We start from the raw sequence: 26,307 nt of genomic DNA, 5'->3' as shown, positions 1-26,307 counted from the left end.
ATCTATACAAATATTTTATTGGTACACAGCCATGCTTTTTTGTTTTCATGATGTCAGTGGCTGCTTTCCTGTTATTATGGGATAACTAACTGCAGTAGAAACCGTATGGCCTATAAAACCTAAAAAATTTACCACCCGAACAGTTCTAGAAAACGTGTGCTGACTCTTGATCTAGAGGATATTCTACTGTTTTAATTGTTAGATCCCTTACTTTCATTCACTTTCTATTTGCTGTCAGAGTTGTAACTTTATTTTCAATTGCTTTCTGACTCTAAACAGAATAAGATTTGAACTCACTCTTGTATCCCCAAATCTAAGGTGGTATCTGATGCACACGAGTCACTCCAAAATACTTAACAGAAGTCTGGTGTTATGGGAATTGTTATGTGTATCTTCTCTTCCCCGTGATGTGTCATGCTCTCAATGTGGTGATTGTACCAGAGAGAACCCTATTCCCAAAGACATCCTGTAGAGTGTTTTGCACTTAGAACATGCTCATGATTAGCAATTGTTTGTGACAATGAATGGGGGCCCGGTAGTGACAAATTAGCACAGGGTTGCTCCTGGCTGCTGAACTCCTTGAGAAGGAGAATGTTTGTGAGTGGATGAATTCTTAAAGTATGTTTGGGAGCTTCAAGACCAAAGACTAAAGATAAAAAAGCAATACTTAATCTTAAGGCTCAAGCAAACAAACAAAGCAAAGAAAAACAAAATGCAAAGCACATGACATGTCTTCTTGTGATAACTAGATAACTGGTGCATCAAGGATGTTGATACATGGGAAGGAGCAGTGTCTTGTTCATGTGCCTGTAGCTTCCACATTTATATATTTCAGTCCTGACTTCTTATATACCCAACTGTTATTTGACATCTCCACTGGATGCTGAATAGACAGTTCAAACTGAACAAATCTAAAAATGAACTCTTTGATTTTTCCCTCCGAATCTACTTCTTCGCCAATCTTTCCTGTGTCAATAATACTATCCTAGCAGCTACTCAGGTGAAAACCAGGAGTCATTCTTGATTTTTAAGTTTTTCTCACCATTCTCTTTCCCCATATAACTCGTAACCAAGTCCCTTCACTCTACTTCTGAATTATTTTTCCAGGATCTCCTCTTCTCTCCATCTTGCATACTGCTTCCTGGACCCTGGACCTCCCTTAAATCTCTTCTGAACCACTGTTATGGCCTCTTGTGGGCTTCCTGCTTTCACTTATATCCCCACATATGCTCCTCATGACAAAAATATTATGAAATATTTTGAACATACAAAAATTGTTGAGAATAATGTACTGAAGACCTATGTAGTCATCACACAGTTTTAGAAATAAACAATGCAAAACAGTGAAATCTCCCAAATGCTCTAGCCATTACCTCTTTCTCCTCCATCCTCAAAGATAACCACTATTTTCAATTCAGGTAGTGCCAGGCCCATGAATGTGTGTATGTTTTTGCAATATATATTGCTAAACAACATATAGACTTTTTCTTGCACACTGTTAATTATATAAATTGTATTGCACTGTTTGAATCAAGTAGTTTTTGTTTTTCCTCTCTCAGACTTTTATTTGAGAGTTACCTATTTGGCTGTGGTTTTTAAGTGTCATTGCTATATGGTATTCCACTATATGGCCATATTACAATTTTATTTATTCCTTTCCCCACTGATGAACTTTGAAATGGCTTTCAGATTTTTACTGTATACAAAAAAATGTTGTAATTAACCTTTTTGGACATCTCTTTGTGCACACGTACAAGAATTTCTCTAGGGCAGTGATTTTCAAACATTTTAAAAATGTCTTAAGGAGAGTTATGATAAATATATTTAGAGATCTAGAGGAAAAAGTGAACAACACACATGATCATATGGAGGACTGAAGCAGAGAAATGTAAATTGTAAAAAAGGATCAAATGGAAATACTAGACATAATGTGTCAGAAGTGAAAAATGTATTCACTGCATTTAACAATAGAGTAAGTCTAGTAGAATAAAAAAGAATAGTAAACTTGAAGGTAGGTCAATAGAAATTATCCAAACTAAAACATAAAGATGAAAATGATTGAAGGAAGAAATGGATTGTGGCATATAGAATAGGATGGCGAATATCAAGTGATCTAAAATAGCTGTAATTGGAGTACCAGAAGAGGAAAGTGGGATGGGAAAGGGAAATGGTTGGCGATGTAACAGCCAAGGATTATCTAAATTTGATGAAAGATACCAACCCACATATCCAAGATCCTTCAATACCAGACAGAATAAAAACAAAGCCATACCTAGGCATATCATAGTCAAACTGTTGAAAACCTAAGATAAAGACAAAAATTTTCAAAGTAGTTATGGTGGGGAGGGACGCACTAAATATATGAGAACAAAAATAGAAAAGACAGCTGGCTTCTCATCAGAAACAATGTAGGCTGAACACAATGGAACATCCTTAAAGCTGAAAGGAAAAAAAGGGGGAGGAGGCTATATTTAGAATCTTATATCTAACAAAAATATCCTTCAAAAATGAAGGCAACTTAGGGACATTTTGAGATAGACAAATACTAATTGGTTTCCTGCAGACCTGCAGTATAAGAAGATGCTAAAGGAAATTCTTCAGACTGAAACAAAATGATTGCTGAAGAGCACCTGGATCTGTAGGAGGAAATATAGATGTAAATATAAAAAGACTTAAAAAATCATCTCTGAGTGTGTGTGTGTACACACACACACACACACACACACACAGAGAAGAACCAACTGTGTTCACTTTAAATATAAAGACATAGATGCTTTCTTAGTCTATTTGGGCTACTATAACAAAATACCACGAAGTGGCTTATTAACAACAGAACTTTATTTCTTACAGTTCTGGAGGTTGGGAAGTCCAAGATCAAGGCAGTGATGGATTCATTGCGTTGCAAGAGCTAACTTTCTGGTTCCTAAATGGTATTTCTTTTCACTGTGTCTTCACATAGCAGAAGGATCAAGGGATCTCTCTGAGACCTCTTTCATAAGGGTGCTAATTCTATTCATGATGGCTTCATCTTTATGACCTAATTACCTCTGAAAAGCCCCACCTCCCAGTATCATCACATTGGGTGTTAGAATTTAACATGTGAATTCTGGGAAGACACAAGCATTCAATCTAGAGCAGATAAGTTGAAAGGAATAGGAACATGCAAACAATAAAGATAGCTGGTGAAACTGTACTAATCATAAGAAAATGGGCCCCAAGAGTGGAGTGTTAGAGACAAAGAGAAATTTTATTCTCTCTGTATGATTAAAGGATTAATGCATCAGGAAGGTGATACAGTTGTAAAGGAGTATGGCTTAATAATAGAGCTTTAAAATACATGAAAGTTGACCCAACTTATTAGAATTGGAGATTTTGAAGATCCTCTCTCAGATATTGTCACCACAAAATGAAATAAAAATCAGAATGTGGAGGATTTGAACAATTTTAGTGACCAACTTGACCATAGTTGGCACTTATAGAATCCTGTGATCAACTTATAAAACATACTATTCTAAAGTTCACATGGAACATTCACCATCTGCAGGGTCATAAAACAAATTCCAGTACATTTCAAGGAACCGGATTCATACAGAATATGTTTCTGGGCCCAAAAGTAATAAATTATAGTCAATAACATAAGATGTCTGGAAAATCCCCAAAACAACAAAAAGAGAAAGAGAAAGAAAAGAGAAGGAGGGAGGAAGAGAGGGAGGGAAGAAAGAGAGAAGAAACGGAATGGAAAGTTGAAGGACTTACCCTACCTGATTGCACCATGAAGCTATAGTCATCAAGAAAGTGTGTGATATCACCATAAGTGCAGTAAATACATCAATAAAACAGAGTAAACAAAACAGAAATACACACATACATAAATAATTGATTGATTTTGACAAGTTAATCCAAGGAGGGAGAGCTAAGTATTTCAACAAGTGGTCCTGGGAAAACTGAATATCCATATGGAAAAAAATGTAGCTCAACCCTTTTCTCACACTGTAGAATAACAAAAACTTGAGACAAATCATAATTATACAGGAAAATTTAGAGATGTACAGCTTCCCAATTAAAGCATAAGAGGATACCTATGCAACCTTAGGGTAGCCGACAATTTTTAGGACATAAAAAGCTTGAAACATAAAGAAAATGACAATAAGTTGCATTTCATCAAAATGAAATTTTTCTGTGCATAAAAAAGATATAACAAAACAAACAGACAAGGACAAACTGGAAGAACATATTTGCAGCACATATATTTGACACAGAACTTGTATCCAAAATATAGAAAGAATTCTTACAAATAATTAAAAGATAGCCCAATAAAAAAAGGGGAACAAACATTTGAAAAAAGAAGATGCACTCAAAGCCTGAAAACATCAAATGTTGATATGAATGTGAAGTACTCAGAACTCTCATACATTGTTGGTGGGATTATGAATTGACCCTACCACTGAAACAGGCAATTTCTTATAAACCTAAACACATATTTATCCTATGAATCAATGTTCCATTTTTTTGGTATTTAATCAAGAGAAATGAAAATGTATCACCACACAAGGCATGTACAAAAAGCTTTATAGCAGTCTTAATCATGGGATCCTCAAACTGGAAGCATCCTAAATGTCCATCAACACGTGAATGGATAAACAAATGTGGGCCCTTCACACAGTGGAATACTACTGAGCCCATAAAAAGGAGCACTACTGTTACACACACAACAGCCATGTATGAACCTAAACCAACATAATGTATGAAGCAAATTCGGCACAGATGGAAACATGACTATGATTCTATTTACCAGAGGCAACAACTTAAGATTTGTATCACCATAGATTTGCTAGTTTTAAGACCTGATGTAATGAATCGTGTTTGACTTTAATTTACCCATTCCTTTAACAAAATGTATAGAGTATCTATGATGTTCCCAGCCCTATGCTAGACTTTGAGAATGCTGATTAAAAATATAATAAAGTATTGTCATTACTCCTAAGTGGTTTACAGCCTAGGCAGATAAACTGATATTTAAACAAATAATTGTAGCAATATGCTCTTGATTAATGTGGGTTGATGTATAATACTGTGTGAGTGCTGAGGAAAATGCCTGTGGAATCAGGGAGAGTTTTTACCCTGTGTAGTACTGAGGGTGTTCTTTTGCATTTGGAGATCAGCAAGTTATTCCATAGTGGTTGATGTCATTGGTTCTTGCACAATCTGCTTGAGTACAAATCTTGGTATGTGTGCTTGAGCAAATTATTTACTCTGTGTTTCAGTTTTCTCATTTGCAAAATGTGGGTAATAAATATACCTACCTACCTCATAGGATTGTTGTGAGGATGAAATGTGAGGCAACCTATTTGAACAATGTCTTGCACACAATAAATGCTAGCTTTATCATTATTTTTATTACAGTTATTATTATGGTCCTCAGGAAACCAGCCATCTCTAGAACTCGGGTATGGGCCTTTTCAAAGATACTAGAATACAAACTTGCTGCTCCAGTTCTGCATTCCTGTCTATGCTTGTGGCTTAAAGATTTGTGATCAGGGCACATGAAGTGAAAAGAGATATGGACCTCTCTTTGGATTGTCTCGGAGACCATCCAGTTTAAAGATATGAAAAGTTAGAAAGTAAAAACCCAAGATCGCCTAGAATTTGTTGCTGAAAGTACCAGAGAGACTTCCTGATTCCTAGGAGCTGGAGAGAAGAAAGAAATATTTATTCTTCTCAACCTAATAGCGGGAGAACTGTCATGCTACAATTCAGATTTCTCAACTAGATGAGAAAAACAGATTCAAAAGCTTTCCAATGCCTTGAATGTTTAGTGAAAGATGTGAATCTGATGGAGTCCCCTGGTCCCAGTTTGTAGCCTCATTATGCTTTCTCCTGGAATTTTCTGAATTCCTCTTGCACTCACAGAGGTTGGTGAATATAGTCCTGGTGCATCACAGCCAACTTCACCATATGTTCCCTTCTGGGAATTTTCACCAACTCCTGAACAAATGGTACAACTCTTCAGTTGTAATTCCACAACCACTCATGTCATCTCCCCTCACCCCACCACTCTCATGTTTTAAAAGTTGCATTTCTTTACTCTTCAATCAATTCCCAAATTTAGAATTACTGTATATATTTTTGCTTTATGTCTCCCACATTTGCAAATGTATTTCATTCCAGGGATGGAACAATCTGACATAACTAACCTATCTTGCCTGGAGAGAGAAGACTCTTGGTAGTAATCTCCCTCTGGGCTATCCTAGTATTTCTAGTTTCTTCTTGATTTAGAGTCTGTCACTGTACATGTGGACCCACTGTTCTCAGAGAGAAATCTGATATTCTCAAGCAGCCCCAAACACCTTCACTGGCTGCCTCCCTCCCCATTTCTCTTTCCCTGTTCTCACCCCACAGCCTCCAAGGACTAACTCCACACATTTCCCCCACACTTCTTGGCCTATCACTTGCTCTACTCCTCCATCCTGGCCTCCCCTTGTCCCCCTCCTGGTGACCTCAGACTGTAAAATGCTACAGTATCTCTGGCTTGGGTCCCTTATCTGGCCCCAGATTCTTTTCTTCTCCCTCTAAGACACTGAAGAAGAAGGAATGTTCATTTATAATGTTTTACTTCTCTGTCTTTTTCCTCCAGCCTCCTTTAGATGACATTTTTGCTCGGGCTGCCATAAAATTGAGCTGTCCTTTTCTCACTTGCCCTAGGAGATGTGGCATTTCCCCAGAAGTAGTTGGGATCTGATCCTGAGGTGGTTGTATATGATGAGAAATAGTTTAAACAAAGTTGGCGATGGGCTGTATATCAAAACAGAGAAGTGGGAGGCACTGGCTGCTTTGAAGACAGTATCCTCCTTCCAAAATGGAATTTCTGGCACAATCTTTACGTTTTTGAGTTTCCTTTTCTCTTTTATTCCCAGGACTGTAGGAAGGAGTGATTTCAAATTACTTGGGCTTCTTACCACCACTTCAGTGTCCTGCCATGCTTTGCAACATGCTGTAAGTGAAACCTAAATATCACCCAAGGGGCTTCGGAATCAGGAAGGTGTGATTCCTCTGAACCAGATGTGAAATCATGGTAGTAGTTGTGTCTTCCACTGGATGTGCTCATATATAATTCCAGAGCACTTTCACACATACTTTGATTTGAATTTGAAAACGGGTTTATCTACCTTCTGTCCAGGTGCTAGTCTCTGACTGAGTAGCTAAAGTATGGTCAAGGGAAGAGCCACCTCCTCCTATTAAAGTAAAAACTAGAAACCAACAGACATAGAAGAAGACCTGAGTATATAATACTTTCTGGAATACAGTGATACTAGCACCTGCTGGAAAAATGTTATATAGAGTTAAAGGTTAAATGATAAAGATAGCTTTGCATATAGTTGACACTCAATAAATGGTAGAATTATTGTTGTAAGAAGACTTCTGCATGTTTCCTCATTGAGTTCTCACAACCACACCTTGAGGATCACAGTTGTGTCATGACAGGAGGTTGGGTTCAGAGTCTTAGATGGTGGATGCCCGAGTTGTGTATCCAGGAGATGCTGAAGTTGGGTGTCAGATCTAGGTCACCTAATTTGTCTTTTTCATTAGTTTCAGAGAGTTCATTTTTGCTTTATTTAGCTTACAGGTATTTACTGAGCATCAACTGTGTGCCAAGTACTGGACTGATTACTGGGGATACAGACCTATGTAGACCTAGAACCTTCCCTCCGTGCTTTCCTCAGAATGTTTCAGGGCCATTTCTGATGTGGAAATATGTATGCTTGCAATATTTTGAAATCTGAATTTTTGTGATATGTATAACTTATGTTTCTTCTTTTTTTATAAGCCAAGTGTACTTTATAGGACACTAAAAATATTTTATGAACAGTTTATGAAACCAAATATAAATGTGATCATTCATTTTACAATAGAGTTCACATACAGGTTGCAAGGAATTAGGAAACTGTTGACAGTCTGACGGTTAGGAAGTGGATATATGCAAAATATATAGATGATACATATATGTATAAATGTATATAAATATACACATGTATGTGAATATATTTCAAAGCTAACATGGCTAGTAATGAATTTTGTCTGAGTATTTTGCTTTGTTTGTGGATAAATAAATTTTGTTTATTCTTGTAAGTGATACTCCCCAAACAGGATTCTATTCCAGCAACCTTTGGTTGATTGCAGTGATGGGACCCTAGAACCAGACTTGGAGAACTGGTGTGTCTACTGTCATCACTTGTCACAAAGACCTTGGAGTAGAACATACCCCTAGGGGAGGCTAATAGGGAGAGAGATTTTTTTTTAATGGAGTCACCCAGATGTTTGAACAGCTGTATTAGCAGAGATGTTTGGACAATTTTATGCAATAATATTTTGTGATAAAGCTTTGGTATGTGAAATGACCATTGTTTCTCCAGGTTTTTTTACTCAGAAACAGAACACAAATTCAAGGGGGCTCACAATTTAATTGAGAAAATAAAATATATCCTCTTTAAATGTTATGGTAAAACATTAAATGGCTTTTTGCTTATCCCAGACATTCATTTGAAGCAAGGCATTCTGCTGGAGAAGAAACCCATAAGGGCTTCTTTAAATAGGATACACTTTGATTGTGATCCAAGGAAGAACTGATAGTGAGAGATTAAAACATTTCCAGGGTAATTTACAGCTTCCTGCGTTTTTTAAGGTTACTTCATTTTATGCCTAATGGTCAGGGATAATTTATGTATGCCATGGCAGAAAGAAGCATGGCCAGAGGTTTTCTCTGCAGCTCAGAGTCTTGGTTGATTTAAGAGAGGAGATGGTATCTCATGCTGTACCAAATGGAGCCAAGACCTGTAGACATTATACAGCAGCCAAGTCTGTCCTACACATGTTGACAAGTTTTACAGGCAATATATTTCTGAGCTCTTGATTAAGATGATAATAATAATAGCAATGATAGTAATAATTACAATAACAATAATAATAAGGATGGAACGGGAAGAAGTGGAGGAGAAGGACGAAGTAGAATTGCTCCTGCACCGGAAATGCTAAGATTAGCATCAGCAATTAACAGTACTCAGACTTCTGTAATTCTAGTGTGTACATTAACTAGGTTAAACTCAGCAAGTTTTTTTTTGAAAATGTACCACATGCTGTACACTGAAAGATTAGGAAGATGAATGAAATTCACCCCTACATGGTTTGGTTGGGAAATTCTCCTGTGGGAATTGTTACCATCAAAAACAAAACAAAGTTACATCAAATGTGTCATAGGAGCATGAAGAAAAATACTGTAGGAACAAAACATAGATATTAGATTTAAAGATTGGGAAAGCCATACGGAAGAAGCTATATGTGTGTGTGTGTGTGTGTGTGTGTGTGTACTTTATATATAAAGTACACACACACACACACACACACTTTATAGGAAGTGTGGATTTTGATAGATGGATATGGAAAAGGGACAAATTTTTCCAGCAAAGTATGCCCTGAGCAAAGGTGTGGAGGTGGAAGTACATATAGACTCTGTCTGCAGAACGACTTTTCTCATTGTTGTTGTTCGACACAGACATTTTGGTTGTAGTTTTTAAAACATGAAGAATGAGTGGGTGAAGTTTCATATTTCATCTTGCTTTTTGGATTAAAATGTGGATATTATTCAAATTGGATATGAAATGGCAAGCATCTCACACCATTTCTTTCCTGCAAATGTGATTCTAATGTAAGTCTTCAATCCTGCCAAGGAGAAAAATGTCAAATATTTTTGTAAACAAACAGCTGATAGGAATGCTAGGTTTATTTAAGTTTTGAAAATCTGTGTAGAGGAAGTAGGACCCTGTAGTTATGAAATCAAACAGCTATATTAGGAATTCTTTCCCCAAATCAGGTATTTACAGTAAACGTTTCTGTGGAATGTTGGCTGCTTTCTGTACAGTTGTGAGGTGATTTTGTTTCATCTTGAAAAGAGTAGAGCATTAAAACAGAGAGTACTGTGAATATTTTATTTTAAATCCTACATGCCTTTTATTTTAGGGAAGAAAAAGTAAAAACTTTGGAATCCAGTAGTATAATATAGCATAATGTGGTATAAAAAAGAATGCCCATATGTTTCATGCCCCACAAATGGAACTTCAGAAAACCACAGTAGCTCTTAAATGGTGCATTGAGAGAATAAAAACATGATTCAATCTCGAAAGCATTCCTGCTGGGTGGCTAGGCCTTACTTTGCTCAAGAGTAAACCAGATCTTATACAACCTTTTATAGAGTGAGGCCTAGATTATTCCATTATGCTTACAAAAATATGGAGAAGGAGCTAAGTGTTTCAGCAAATTTTTAAGCTAATTGAGTCAGAAAGGCAGAAGCCAAAGAAGGGAGAAGTTCGAATTCTGGGCCTTTGCTTTGGGCAGCAATAATTAGAGGCTAATACGTAGAACATGAATTACAAATGCCTGTTTGCTCGTCTGTCTTCTTGACTAAACTGAGCTCCTTGAAGAAGTGGACTTTGGCTTATATATATATTTCTGTCTGTGGTGACCAGTCCATGCATGGGATGGGACATAGTGGGCCACTAATAATTATAAGATTGGATGGAGGGAAAAAAAAATATATCTCTTTAGAGCAGAAGAAAATAGCAATAACAATAAATAAGTGAGAAGAATAAACCAAAATGTTCAAGATGAAATAAAAGGGAATCTTGGCCTTGGGAAATGAAGGATTCTTCAGTGTTTGTTAGCTTTCATAATATTCCATTTAAAATACATCCAAATTATTAAGCTTCTGGTTTTGTCTGGGGGTAAAGTTTTGTGAAATAGGGGTTTTTACATTTCAACGAACAAAGAGGTCGATCCTCGAAATTAAACACGGATTATCACGAAGTTTGTCCTTCGGGTACCAGTGTACTAGATGATGCTGTCTCCTGGGACCTTTAGATGCTGGAATTTGGCCCATTACACAAATACAACTTTTTACTAAGTTGACATTTTCATACTAGCTTCCTGGTTGTCCATCCTGGGGACAAACAGTCTGATGTAGTGTAGGGAGAGAATGGTAGAGCCCTGGAAACTGTTACATTTGGCATTCTGGAGTAGTGGGTGGGTTCGTATATCAGAGTTTATTTTCTTGTGTGTGTGTGTGTGTGTGTGTGTGTGTGTGTGAGTGTGTGTGTGTGTGTGTGTCTTTGCCTGTTTGACTTACTAAGTCCATTAATACCCAAAGTGAAAGAAAATTAAGGAAAAGGAGTTGTATTCTTCTCTTCCCAATATCAGTTTATAACATCAAAGCAAAGACTCCGAGACTGATGAAATATTTAGCAATCAATTTTCTGTCTCTGCTTTTAAGCGTGCTGCTGGTTTATAATAGTGCCTTGAGAAAGTTTGTGTGGTTTAAACACAGATTTTTACACTTTAAATTGAGACCATAATCTCAGTTTTGGAGTGGGGAATTCCTAAGATAGCTTTGTTTTTTTAAAAAATGAGGTCGCTGAAATGGTAGACAATTAATCCCATGTGCTTTAATTGTCATCTAAAAACATAAAGAATAAAGTGTGGCATTTCCTTTTTATCTTTTTCCTTTGGCTTTGTTTTAGAAAAAATAATTTCCTTATCAATTCTGCAGACATAGTGCTAGCTTATATCTTAAGAGGGAATGCTATCAGTTTTAGTACATTTACTGAAGTTAAACTATCTATATTGAGTAAGAGAAGGAAACTTTCTTGGCATCAAACCCAAACAGAATCTTAGTAAAATTTACAATAAATCTACTTGATTATTGCGTTATGTAAATGCTCCTAATCCTACAGATTGCTATTAATGTGATATCCTTTTTATATTTTGATATCGTAAGCACAGAATGTGGCACAAAACTGAAAAATGGGATTCATTCATTTGAACGTGTTTAGTTCTTTGTTTTTGTTTTTCCTAGCTATGCTAGAGATTGTAGCTAGGAGAATTCTCTAGTTTTTATATTCTTTAGGTGTAATGTAAATGTATTTCTTTTTTGTGGCGAGTATATGGAAACACATCATATTAGATATTTTTGTGAGATTAATTAGGAAATTTTGGGTATTTATTTGATTTTATAAATATTTATTTTTTAAAGTGAAAGTAGATTTATTCAGGGAGATACACATACCACAGACAGAATGTGGTCCATCTCAGAAGGAGGATTGCCCTAGAGAATGGGATCTTCTCTCTCAGAAAAATGAGAGCAGCTCCAGAAGATAAATATACATGCCATAGACAGAATGTGGGCCCTCTCAGGAGGGCAAAGAAGAAAGGCAGCCCCAGGGGATGGGGTTGTTAGTTTTTATGGGCTGGGTAATTTCTTTATTCTTTTTTTCCCCCCATTTAAAAAATAGAAGTGCAGTTGATTTACAATGTTGTATTAGTTTCTGGTGCACAGCATAGTGATTCAACTATACCTATGTATTTATATACATATTCTTTTTCATTATAGGTTATTACAAGCTAATGGGTATAGTTCCCTCTGCTATACAGTAGGACTTTGTTGTTTATCTATTCTGTACGCAGTAGTCTGTATCTGCCAATCCCAAACTCCTATTTATCCCACCCTTCCCCCTCCCCTCCACCCCCTGTAACCATAAGTTTGTCTTCTATGTCTGCAAGTCTTTTTCTGTTTTGTACCTAAGTTTGTTTGTGTCTTTTTTTTTTTTTAGGTTTTACATGTAAGTGATATCATATGATATTTGTCTCTGACTGACTGACTTCACTTAGTATGATAATCTCTGAAATTATTACTTAAATGTGGAGGAAGTTACTGTCCAGATTTTAAAACTGTAAATGTTCTTGATTTAGAACAACAACGAACAAAAAATATAACTCTGGATCACTCAATATACTTTAACAATTTCATTCAATTTCATTCTTCATTCAAGAATTATAGACCGTTACAAGGAGTGGACTGCGCCCTAGGGTACTGACTCTGCCTTCAACAGAGGCATAACATGTTCCCTTCTTAAATCATCCCTTCATCCTCGGGCTTTGAATGTCACTCTTATGGGCTCCCATAGTATCCTTGTATACCTCCATCCCCGGTTCGAGTCTCCTGTTTTGAACTTGTTTATTTATATGTTCATCTTCTCAACCAGACTGAGATTTTTCAAGTGCAAGAGCAATGCTTCTTTTAATTTTATGCCTCAAGCCAAAATACATAGGTTCTGGTACAAAAGATTTTTAACTGATTCCCTACTTTGGGCCATTAAATTGCTTCCCATTTCTCCCATTTTGTCATATATAACACTGCAATGAATATTTTTTCATATAAAGCTTTGTTTGATTTATCAGATTCACTTAGTATAGTCATCATCATCTTCTTTCATATTTATATAAATAAAACAAAATATATTTGTATATTAGGTACACTGCTAAATCCTTTGCATGGGTTATCTTAATTAATCCTCATAATAACCCTCTGAGCTGATTACTATCCCCATTTTACAAATGAGCAAACTGATGTTTAGAGAGATGAGCAGCTTGTCCAGGGCTACACAGCTATATTTTTACTTATTTCCTAGAAGAGGAATTAATAATTCAGAGTTGACGACGATTTTAAAAATTATTGAAATACTGAATGTGCTATAGGAAAGAAAAATTATTTTGCTATAGTTGTCAAAGCTTTACATCACTAGTCTCCTTAGCACGTGGCATGTGTGCCTTACTGTTTCTCCCGAGGAGAGTTCTAGGCGTGTGCCGAGCAAGAAGAACACTACGGCAACTCAGCAACGTGGACCATCTTGGTCTTCAAGTTGTCTTAACACATCTCCTTGACAGGAAGCATATCACAGAAGAAGATGGCCAATCCTGTTAGGTCACACCAAGAACACTTGATGGGCCAAGAACGCCTCACTCTTGTGGTGTTAAAGCTGTAATGTAGGTTTGGTCCATGCATTGACTCTCCCTAGTTTGTTTGTGAGTCCTCTAACAAGCAGTGGGGACTGTTGTCTCGTATCAGCCATGGGTATATCTTAGAAGCACAGGTAGCAACAGAAAGCAAGGAAAGAACTGCTGGCTCAGGGAAGCTAACTGACCGGTGGAGACTTTCCAGAAGTAATCGCTGTATGCCCTGTGTCACTCTGTCTGAGAAGCATGGGCCGAGGATTCCTATATTGGTGTCTCTTAACACTTGCCCTAATCCTCCAATAAATGTAGTATGCATTAAACAGAAGAGAATGAACTGAAGAGTGTTAATGGTGTAGGAAGAAAGAGTGTCCTTGGCATGATGTAGTGGAACAAGGGACCAAAGACCTATGTTAGCATCGTGGAGTAAGTTGTGTGTTTCTAAGTAAAATTTATCTACTGTACAGAAGTTTTCATTTCTTCATCTATAAAATGAGGAGGCTGGCATAAAATAATGTGCTAATGTGCTAAATTTTCTTCTCACTTTTGAGTTGGTGTAATGGAGTGTTCTAAAATAATGTTTAAGAGCTGATGGTTCCAATTTAGACAAAAAGCATGTTCGAATTCTGGCTCTACAACTTACTAGGGTTTTGAACTTGGCCACATTACTGAAGTTTTCTAGGCCTCAGTTTCAATTTCTATAAAATGGACTTGATAATACTTTTCTCATTTGGTTGTGATAAGGATTAGTTTAGGAATATGCAGAGCTGAGTGCCTAGCATACATTCTACAGAAATGAGGGCATGGCCATGAAGATGATGAGATCTGTGATTCTGTTTATCCCAGGAGTTTGCTGTAATAAGTCATATCATATGTTCAGTGTCAGGGTGCTTCCTAGTCTATGCATTAGTTCCCTAGAGATGCTGTGACGAAGTATCACAAATTGGGTAGCTTAAGACAATAGGAATTTATTCCTATAGTTCTAAATGCTGAAAGTCTTAAACCCAGGTGTTGGCAAGGCTGGCTTCTGAACATTCTGAGGTTATCTCCTAGCTTCTGAAGGTTCCTGGTCATCCTTGGGATTTCTTAGTTTTTGGCAGCATCAAATTTTGCTTATGTCTTTGCAAGGCCATCTTTCCTCTGTGTACATCTGAGTTCCTGTATCTTCAGATGCCCTTATTTTAGGGACACCAGTCATTGTAAATCATTTAGGGCCCACCCTAATAAAGTATGCCCCTATTGTAACTTGATTACCTCCTTGAAGACTCTGTTTCCAAATAAGTTCACATTCCAAGGTACTAGGGGTTAGGATTTTAGCATATTGTTTCGGGAAACACAATTCCACCCACATTAGTCTATGTGCACAAATATAAAGTAATGATAATCTAATAGTGATGATCAGGGGTTATGCAAAGTCAGACTATAAATGAGTGATTTGGGCAGGTTCACGCTGATTTATCTATATGTCAGTTGCTTCTAAAAATGAACCATCAGGGAGGATACTCTCAAGTCATAGATCACCAGTCATCCACGTTTTCCAATTTTGGGGTGTCATCTGTATTCCTAAATGAGTGTTGATCTCCATAGAAATTTTGATTTGTCTGTCTTTGGGAATGGTGACTACTGAGGGTAAACTCTCCTAGAGTTCCAGGGAACTTGAAAATGATCCATTTTCTGAATGGCTGCTAATCATATGTACATCAGGTTGTGAAGCAGGTAATCAGATAAGAGCGATTTGTTATTATTCTAGTGCTCTGGCTTTGGTGTGGGCCCCCCAGACAGCTTAGAACTGTTTCACCTGCAAGCCAGCCCCACTGGCAAGAGCTGGGTCTTAAGGCCACAAGACAAATCCCAGTGGCACCACCATTCCTTTCTGAACTACTGAGCAGGAATCCTTTGATTTAAAGCCCATCAGCATCAAGCCTTAAATTGCCATTTCCCCAGCAAGTGTGAGTTTTGGGGGAGTAGTTCTCAAAGTCCCCAAGATATACAATCTCCACAAGGATGCCAAAGAACTGTGACATTTAGGAAGGGCTCTGGGCTAAGAAAAACATCTTTCCTAAGAACCTCTAAGTTTTCTCGCTCCTCAAACACATGAATTAATGATCCCATGTGTGAGTTTCAGAGCCAGCCTAAGATGATGTCTGACAAGCTATCTTCGATTTATTTTCTCTTGTGTCCAATATGCTTGGAAAATAATATTTTGTTGTTGGCTAATTTGTAATTTCAGTCCTACTGATGAATGTCTAAGGTTGCCAAATACCTACTGTTTTCTTCTCTTATAAACATATCTGAAATGTTGTCTGTGGATCTAAATTCCAGGGTCAACACTCTTCCAAGGTCAAAGCATGACATTGAAACTGCGTTATTTCCACTGAGGATTCGTGTTTAACTCTGGCTGTTTTCCTCTATTCATTGCTGAAATCTTGTGATTATAATAAAGCCCTCTCTTGGCTCTGAAAATCTATATTTATATCTGCAACAGTATATTATTTCTTTGAATATATACAAATATTTTAATGAGATAAAATATTTAATGAACAGATTAGAAAGACTAGAAATAAGAATAATGGTAGATTATTTTCCAGGAATAATAAGCCATCTTTTTTTTTTTTCTCTAAGAACTTCAATTTCCCCACTTTTTCTCTTTAGTACTCAATACTCTTGAACTTTTGCATTCGATTAACACTTGTAGACCCTGCTAGGTTTTAACATTTTTGATTTTTTATTTATGTTTTCCTTCATGGTATCTTTTCCGATTTCTTTTTTCACCCTTCTGTTTTCTTTTCTCTCTCCTCCCCTCTGTTTTTCCTACTTCTCTTCCTTTCTACCTTTTTCACCTCTTTCACAAATTAAAAAAAAAAAAGTATATCTCAAGATTAAAAAGGAAAAAAGAAGAAGAAAAAGGAAGAGGAGGAGGGATAGAGGTGGGGGAGGAGGAGACGGAGAAGGAGAGGGATAAGGATAAGAGGAGGAGGAAGAAGAAGGAGGGAGAGGAAGAAGAAACAGGAGGAGGGAGAGAGAGAAATAGAGACATAAGGGGAAAGAAAAAGACGCATAAAGTGGCAAGTTGGGAAGAAGGAAACAGGGAAGAATACAGTACCAAGAAATCCAAGCCCTAATATTAGTGGGCAACATACTTAGCTTTGAATTTTATGCCGTAAACACTAAAAGAGTAAAATGACTGTTTGCAAGTGTACATTGTCCCTAACATAAAATCATACCATTTGCTTCACAAAATGGGAAAATAATAAAGTTTGGACTTAAGGTAAGGATTTCTTAATTAAATAACTTCCCCTAAATTGGCTTTTAACCAACCAAAAATATAGATGTATTAATTTCAATTCAGTGGAAAAGACTGAGGCAGGTTATGCGCCCAGCGTTGACCACTCAGGGCAAAGCAGGGAGCACCAGAGGGGAGAGTGGAGGGTCCAGAGTCCCAGGACCAGGGTCTAGGTGTTTCTGTCACTTACATGTTGCATGACCTCAGGCAAGTCTCATCCCTTGGCACCTCAAGAGGATAATAAAGAATAAAGTTCTAATATATTTGCAAGTGTTATTACCAGTTGTTAATTACTGTCTCTCGAAATCACTGTGTTAGCAAGTGTATTATAAGTCTCAGATGATACCATGTAGTAACGCTGTTAAAAAATGTGATTCCCTCTATTTAGTTAATTTAGCCCATTAAGTTTTTCAAAAAACTTGTTTTAAAAGTTAAAGGCTTTTTATTGTCTGATTTTCAGGTCACATTTTCTGTTGAAACATATAAAAAAACTAAATGCATATGGAGGGCATCCACTGGAGCAGCTCAATATTCTTTCAGATTACTTTAAAAAAAAAAAGAGAGAGAGAACAAAACACTTACAACAACACCTGCTATTCGGCAGAATTTGACCTGACCCCTTTCTCCTTTTCTTGTTATTATAAACATCAAGCTCTTTAAGTGAGAGCTGTTTAAAGGATCGAGGGCTGTGAGTGTTCCTTCCTAGATCCCAGATGCACTGGGAGACGGATGGGCTTTTTGATCTTTATTTTATGAGTGTCTGATAAATTGCCTCTGGCACCTGGCAACTGAAATTTCACTATCTGAAAACTAACCCTCGTGTCAAACAATGTGGCCAGCCTCGGCCTCTCAGCCTGGGACCTGCGGAGCTGGGCGGAGGACGCCTTCCACTTCCTGGACAGGTCCACCACCGTGCTCAGCGATTTACATACTTTTAATCTTACAGGGAAGAAAGGATTATCAAAGGCTTTACATGCTCTCCAAAAATGTGTTTTTGGAAGGGTTTCATCATAGCTTTTATTTTGGGATTTTTGAACAAGTCAAATAAAGGCTTCAGCACACTGCCTAGCCTGAAAAAAAAAATGCTGGTAACAGGATAAAGATTTGCAGCTCTGGGTCGTGGGCCTCCCCACCCCAGGCTCAGTCTGTGTGTTGATACAAGAGAAATGCAGGTGGTCTTTTTCTAGGGACAGAAGAGTTATAAACAAAGTCATCAGCTGGGGCTATTATCACCTTTCTTTTAACGTCTTATCCAGAGGCAAGATTAACTCAGCCCCAAGAAAGAGCTTATATTTTCTCTATTTATAGACACTCGAATATACGCAGATTTTTAATTTTTAAGAAGAGAGAAAAAGAATGATACAAACAGTTCCACTTCGGCTTTCTCCTTGAAGGAAAATGAGAACAGTGGTAGACAAAGTATGAAACGCCCCAAATCTTCCAAGGAGTGTGTCATCTGAAGAGAGTGGGATGCAGGCCCCCCCACCTGAGACATCTGTGTGTGTACTGCCATCTGTCACTCTTTCCCTCTTCCTCTGCTTCCTAAATGTGTTGGTTAAAATATCCTTGTTACCCAGGGAAGATGGTACGCTCAGATTTGTTCTCTTCCCCCAAACTCAGAGGAGATCGTAGTTAATCTTGTAAAGTTTCCTTGTGGTTTGCCACTTTATTTGTTCTCCGGGATATCTTACAGAGGTCGAATACTGTTGGCTGGATGTATTTGGGTTTCCACAGGCTGAAATTTTGTTTAATTTTTTTTTTTTTTTTTTGCAGCCCATAAGAGAGTTCTATGTTAGGCTTGGCTATCTGAAATACAATAAATCTGCTGTAAAAACAGAAACGCCCTAGGTCAATCATTTATTTATCTAGCAGCATTTATTAGTAACAAGCAAAATTTATTATGCTTAGCTCTGAGTATGCAGAAGTAAATTGGATATATATTTTGCCCTCAAGGAGCTCATAGTCTCACAAGAGAGGCACATATATAAACACAAGTAAGTAATACCGTTTTTGTCATTGTTTTCTTAGAAATCCATATTTGATAGAATGAAGCTACAGAGGAAGGGAGGGGAAGTTTAGAGGTGACTTTCGTCCTAAGTCTTGAAAGTTGAGTAGATACTCTTCAGGAGAGCAAGGCAGATAGGGCAAGAGATACAAAGGGAGCCCCCAGAGCAGAGCATCCATTCCATGGACGTAATGAGCAGTAAACAAGTTGCGATACATAAGGTGCTTCAAGCAGGGTCTGGCATATAGTAAGTGTCAGTAAGTGACTTCTTATTTCTGACAATTCCCCCAGATGTATTTTAGCGTATTGAACATATTCATGTTACAAATATGCATTATCCCATTGGTTTAACTTTCCATCTGATTTCTGGCCACGGGATTTTTAAATTCACCCAATTATAGTGACCTGAGGCCTTTTTTAACGTGTCTGCTACTTCCCAGGCTGAGAGATTGGCAACCTTATTAATGTCTCTGAACTCAGCACAGTAAAATGAGTTATCCAAAATCTCCTGGCTAGTCAGTGACCAGGACACGCTAAACTCCAGGTCATCTGTTCCCAAACAAGACCAAGAGGTGAAGAATGAGTTTTCATGGTTCACTAGGTGCTGGTGGCACTCTGGCCCCCAACACCTTAAACAAGTTTTCCTTTCTGGCGAACACATTATTTGAATACATATGTGCTGAGCATCGACTCTTAGTTATTTCACAGGGATAGAATGGAAATCGGTCCTTCTCTTCGAGGAGCTTTTATACTGTTGATGGCTGGGGAGTGGGAATGGGAGTAGGAGTGAGTGACAGACAGAAAAGCCAGCTTTAACACAGTGTAACAAGTGGGAAGAAAGGAAAAGTGAATGTATTTTAAGTTTCTTTTCCACACTTTCCCTTTTTTTTCCCCTGCGACTTTTGGAACTTAGGCATATGAATGTCTGTTTCCAAGGTTTCAGCTTTTGCTTGACTTAAAGTCACAGATCTCATTTTTTTTTTTTTCTTTTCCAAAGATACTGCTCTATCCTCCATGGAACAGAGACTGAAACATACCATTCTCTTGTCCATCAACTCTGAGAAGGTGGGAAGAAGGTGGACTCTCTCCATGGGCTTTAAGAAGTTTGGAGTGTAGATTCAGAGGGAAATCTCTGAGACTTATCGAGTTGGTCCTTCAGCATCCTTACAAGTCTCCCTGCAGAGAAGAGTACATGCTGCTGACTTCCAAACTTTCATCATGGGAGATCAGAAGACAGGATCCCGTGGCACATTTTTGTCTCCTCACCTGCCACCAGGACAGTGCAGATGTGTATTGCTACGTGCGCATGTCCATGCTTCTGGTTTCCAAGTGATAGTGACAATGCAAAAAAAGGGTTGGATGCTTAGTTCTTTTCTCTCCGCAGTAAGCTGTCTCTGCATGTTTACGTGTGGATGTGTGTTTACTCACCCACACCACAGATACACTCAACATATACATGCATATACACCACATGCTCTGAGTGTGTGATCCCCTTACACCCTTCCCTGGACTACCTTAAGCCTGGACTCACCTGAGCATTGAAACAGCCACACCAAAGCCCTGTTTCCTCTGAATATAATTTAATTAATTTACTAAAATCGAGATGTAAGACATATTTCCTCATTAATTGTCACTTCCACTGATCTCAAGCCACGTAGGATTTAAAGTCCTGAGTGAATTGACTGTGTCCACACACACAGCAAAAACTTGGTTTATTTATTTTTTTCAGTGAGGGTGAAGAAAACTAATGAGAAACATGTGACTGTATCATTGCACAGGCATACCTGATAGGTGTCTTACAAATACTTGGCTTTAAAAAATTTGGATTCATAGGCTATATATTGGACCCTTCTGAATATGTACTAGATTTCACAAAGATAAGGAACTTACATTGTTAGTTGTTTGTGCTGGCATGTAGAGGGTTTACAAGGAGCTGCCATTTAACAGCCATATTTCTCATGTTCATAGAAAAAAACAATGTTTGTAAAAGTAAGAATGACAACTAATAGGGAATGAAAAGTGTTAAAAAATCACTATAATCTGGTTTCTCTTCAGATCACATAGATCTATCTCCTTTTACTAAAGATTTCTGTGGAGAGGAACAATTTTGAGTTTTACTCAATTTTTTGAGGACTTACACTTGCAAGACTAATAATGATATTGAAAAATAGACTGTTGAAAAAAATAAAAATAAATACAATCACTGTCCCCAGCCCTCCCTCCAGATTTCTCTCCTCTCTTTGGGTCAGAAAAGCTCTCAGGAATAAGCTGAATCCATTGCGCTAAATGAAAATAGCGTGTTCCTTTTTGTTTGGGTGGGGAGGGTGCATCTTCTTTTCCTTGGTGATACAGTGATAGTTAAGCTGGACCTTGAAGTAAGGGGTACCTCAAAAAATATTTGCCGAATGAATGGAATGTCTACGTAGTCTGCTGATATGTGGAATATTTAGCTAGGTGACATGGAAATTAGGCTACTGTTGGCTTAATTTGCACAATGCATGATTTAAAGACATATCTCCCTGCTGAAGACATCAGGCAAGAGAACCTAACAGAGCAAAAACAGAGGCCTGTGACTACAACCAACTTAATCTCTCCCAGTCAAGGGAAGGGTGTAATGTGATCACACACACAGATGATGCGGTGTATATGTGTGGGTGTATCTGTGGTGTGGGTGAGTAAACACACATGCACGTGTAATACGCAGAGACAGCTTACTGTGGGGAGAAAAGGAAAGAATTGAGCCTCTGAACCTTTTTGGCATTGCCACTTTCCCTCAGAAACCAGAAGCATGGCCATCTGCAGTGTGTCAGGGAATGGAGACATTTGGATGTGTCTGGTTTTGATATCATTAAATGACCGATGAATTAAACTAAAGGAGGGGATCAGAGAGGGGCTCTCTCTGCTTTATAGATAAGCTGAGATTGGAGTGTGAGATGGAACAGTCTAGCCAGGTTAGGAGTGAATGATCTGCTGCCGATGAGAGGTAGTTGAAAAATAGTTCCACTTTAATTGTTTTATTGTCTACTTTGTATTATCAGGGCTTGTGGGAGAGAAGAGTTATAGATAACAAAAGTGACATAACCCATGTGCCTAAGAAGCCCCTGTCAAAAGGCATGAGATGCTTCTCTGGGCATATCACATTTCATTTGGCAAGAATCTCTCCTAGAGTGTCTGGAAAAAAACACAGGAAAGCCCTGTATGTGTTCTTAACACACGGCCCATAGAGAGTAGTTTAATCAATGGTGTAGCAAACAGATAATTTAGAAATGAAAGAGATCTCCAAAGCTCAGTCTTTTCAGTATCCTTTGGATCATCCTTGGCTATTAGAGGGAGCCGTGTTGTCTTAGCTCTGGAACGTCTTTAGATAGATGACAAATAATGCTCCTTCAGTGACAGATTCACCCATGTAGTGTGGTCAGTGAGGGGTGGAACCAGTCAGGAGAGACACCTGGGTTAACATTCTGGATTACTCCTTTCACAGCCGGGTCGTGAAAATGAATTTTATCTCTGTCTGAATCTCAGTTTTCTTATCTGTAAAATGGAAATAACATGCCTCTCAGATAGGATCATAGTGAGGTTTAAAGGAGACAAAAGCAAGAATCAAGACAATGCCTGGTTAGTACTGATGATTATTCACTTTTATAGTTTTAATCACATATCATTAACTCTATGATACCAATAATAATAAATTGATCATTAGATTTAATAGTAACATTTGGGGGAGGATGGCTTAAATGTGCTATTTTAGTTATTTTCTATTAATCCATGTGGCACATACTATTTTTCTCTTTGGTTCAACATCCATATTGAGACTAATCCTGAAAATAAGGACTACAACTTTTCTTTTCCCCCTGAATCAATTTAGCCATTAGGGATTACAGAGAACATCATGGTGACAGTCTACCTTTGTTCAACTCATATTTGTTATCTTGACTTAGCACCTTTAAGACTGAAGGTATAATTTGAGGTTTGTCAGAGTTTTGTCAGAGAAGACCAGAGTTTCCTCCCCCCCCCCCTTAATTGAATGACCTCTCACTAGAAATTCAATAACTTCTTTTGAGAGAAGCCAGAATCTTCCTGACAAATTTTTGATGCTTGAAAGACAGTGTGTCCTGTCTGGGAGGATACAGAAGACACCGGTAATGGGCTTGCTTCTCTCTCCATTAACATGGCTCAGACCCTGACTGCTGCTGTCACTGCTGCCTTCCTAGCTTGAAAAAAATGGTCAATGTTGAGAAACTCTCACCTGTTATTGACATTAATTGAATTGCCTGGTGTGGGACAAGCATTCTGCTTATGTAACAAACTTACATTTTCAACGTTGCTTCATAGTACTGTCTTCTTGAGGCATTTTAAATAACGATTGGTATTCTAAACCTGAGTTTGAAGCTGTGAGTGATGTTCCCAATAAGAATTACTAACCAGAGGTGACTCCTGATGAACAGGTGACTTGTGTATGAGCTGTGTTCATGGATGAGTGAGCGGGGACAAGGTCCTCACAATTACTTCTCGGTCTAGCTGCTGACAAATTGCTTTGGATAATCAATTATAAGCTGTGTCCCAGTTTGGGAAAACAACAAACAAAACATTTAAAGTACATCTTCTAAATTGAAAAGAATCAAGGAAATATGGTTATCTATGTCACGTCCTAACTTGTTCAAATTATTGTATATGACCTTTCCTCAAATGCTCGTTCTTCATAAGGAAAAGGCACCTAGCTCTTTCCTGTTTCTTGTTTTTTATGTTTCTTTTTCTTCTGTGCTTCTTCAGTGGCTCAGTCTACTTGGTTTCTTCTGGGTGAGCTTATCCCCTGGAGGCAGAACCATTAACCTCTGTGAGAATTTGGGCCTTCGAAACAATGCATCTCATTAGTGTAGACCCAAGAACTAGTGACTCTTAGGCAAGCAGATTGCAGGTGAAATTTCAGCCCTTGCCACTTGGTAGCTGTGTGTCTTTGATCAAGTCACTTGATCTCTGTGACCCTCAGTTTCCTCATCTATAATGTAGCTATTACTGTGCACTTTTTGGCTTATTTGGGCCTATATCCCCACTGTTTATTTCTTCAGTTGCCAGCATAAATCCAGGTATGGTGCTCAATAAATTGCAGTTTTAGGTTATCAACAGAGATTATTACAATGATGACATATATATTCTTGCTGCTTTGTAGTTTACAAAATATGTTCTTGAACACTAGCTTAAGTTTTATAACAATATGATGACAGGGACAGAGCAGTAGTAATTTTCATAAATGAGAGAAAAGGGACTCAGATGCAAATCTTTTTACCTTTAGTGCAATCGTCCTTTACTTCCTCCTCTGCCTCTCTTAGTGCAACACTGGCTACCTTTTTGAGTCATCAAAAATCAGATTTCATACAGATATCTATTTATGTTGTATTCTTTCACTATTAGTAATTTCTGAGGAAACGTAGCTTGCTATTGAACAGGAAGCTGCAGACGTATGTTGGTGTTATTCAGGCCTAAGAAACATTCAAGCGGTCTCTTTTGTAGTGTGTAAGTGTATTAATTAAGGGAAGGCTACCAGACCAGAACAATGCAAATTAGAAGGTGGAAGGATTGAGGATAGGGTCATAGGTGAGAAGATCTGATGCAGGGAGAGCCTTCTTACTCCTACCCTTAGGACCACAGGAATGGTGCCCTGTGAATTAAAGTAATTTTAAATCTCTGCGAGATAATGTTGCACCTAGACATTTTTTCTCCTAACCCTAAACATCTAGTACCCCATGATCCAAGCGTGATCTCAGGCCTTGAGGCTGGATGAGTCTCAGCCCTAGAGTCAGTGGTTGAGTTTCTATATGCCAAGTTCAAGCAGAGTGCAGGGTTTTTGGAATCCAGCTTTGGTGCATCCCGTCCTGTAACTGTGATATATGATAAAAGGAAAAATTGCAGCCAAACTTGACTACGTTCAAAGTAAGGTGCTAGTGAAAGGATGAGACGGAAAATAAGTCCTAATGGATTAATGACTCATGATAAATGTTTTATTATAAGAGCTTGTGAATGATTAGATAATTCTTACTTCCAAGAGTAGAATTTAGATATTTTTGCCTGGCTAGTTACCAAAGTAAATAAATTACTTAATTATCTAGTGAATAGTTAAATCTTTATGTAAAAATATACAAAAAATAGAAAAGGTAATTTCTGTAAATAATCAATATCTTATCTATCTTCTGTTTCTTTCTTTTTATACTATTTACTGCTGGTTGAACCAACCTACCAGAAAAAATAAGAACACTTTCAGTAAACCATGAAAGAGTTCTGTTTGATACCTAGCCATTCGGCAAAATTAAAGCAGAATGAAGATTTTTCTGGGCAGCTGTAGTTCTTGGTAGAAACTAAACATTTAATGATATATTTTGCTCAAGTTCATAAAAGTCTCTGTAATTATTTCAGGCCAGTTCTCCCCTCACTAACACCCACGCAGTTCCCACTGAGTGCAGCACGTGCCTGTCTGAGGGTTGAAACCGTACGCGCTATCCATTTGAGTTAATTCTCTTTCTCAATATGCTGAGGTCAAATTATCTTGGACATCTTTTTGAATCCATGTCTTCTTAAAGGCTTGGAAGCATATATACCTATTGATTTAAACTTGGGATAAAAAATAAATTAAAAAAAAAATTAAAAAAAAATAAATTTTACCATAATTTAAAAGTGCGGTTCAAATGCCTCTTCTGTCTGGATCAGTGATTTAGTTTTACTGGCTTTTACTTAATTCTTTCTTATCATTTTCAGATACATCTATTATAAGGAATGACTGTTTTGTTCTGATCACATTTTTACACACATCATGCTGCTTTCTTCCCGAGACATTTCAGAGCTTTAAAATGACCATGGGAAAGCTCTGTGTAGGCCACATCTGGGAACAAAGCAGAATTCTTCATCCTCTTTTGTCTTTTGGATCAATCAACCCACCACATAATACTTGCTATAAAGACTTTACATGAACTAGTAGGAAAAAATAAAATAAAATATATGAACGAGTAGATAGTGAATGTCCCTTGTAAACTCTAAAGTGTTTTAAAGATGACAAATGATAGCATTCCCATGTATTTTCCCATTAATGAAATAATTGATAGGATGGTCTGACATTGCATTGTTCAGCACAGTGCATAGCACATAGTAGGTGCTTATGCATTTTTAAAATAGCTACCCCTCTGTTGTTTTGTTCACA

General features: G+C 37.6%; 1 long non-coding RNA gene and 1 other non-coding gene across 2 annotated transcripts in view; both read left to right on the top strand.

Moving 5' to 3' along the window:
• The window catches only part of LOC116157415 (uncharacterized), a 297,701-nt gene that overhangs the window by 55,211 nt on the left and 216,183 nt on the right, over positions 1 to 26,307 (top strand). The window lies entirely within an intron of this gene.
• Positions 21,157 to 21,271, top strand: LOC116157555 (U5 spliceosomal RNA). Its single transcript, XR_004141686.1, has one exon. It is a non-coding gene; the product is annotated as a U5 spliceosomal RNA (small nuclear RNA).

Source organism: Camelus dromedarius, chromosome 15, assembly GCF_036321535.1.
Source record: "Camelus dromedarius isolate mCamDro1 chromosome 15, mCamDro1.pat, whole genome shotgun sequence".
NCBI classification, from domain to species: domain Eukaryota; kingdom Metazoa; phylum Chordata; class Mammalia; order Artiodactyla; family Camelidae; genus Camelus; species Camelus dromedarius.
This window is presented reverse-complemented; position numbering and strand designations above follow the sequence as displayed.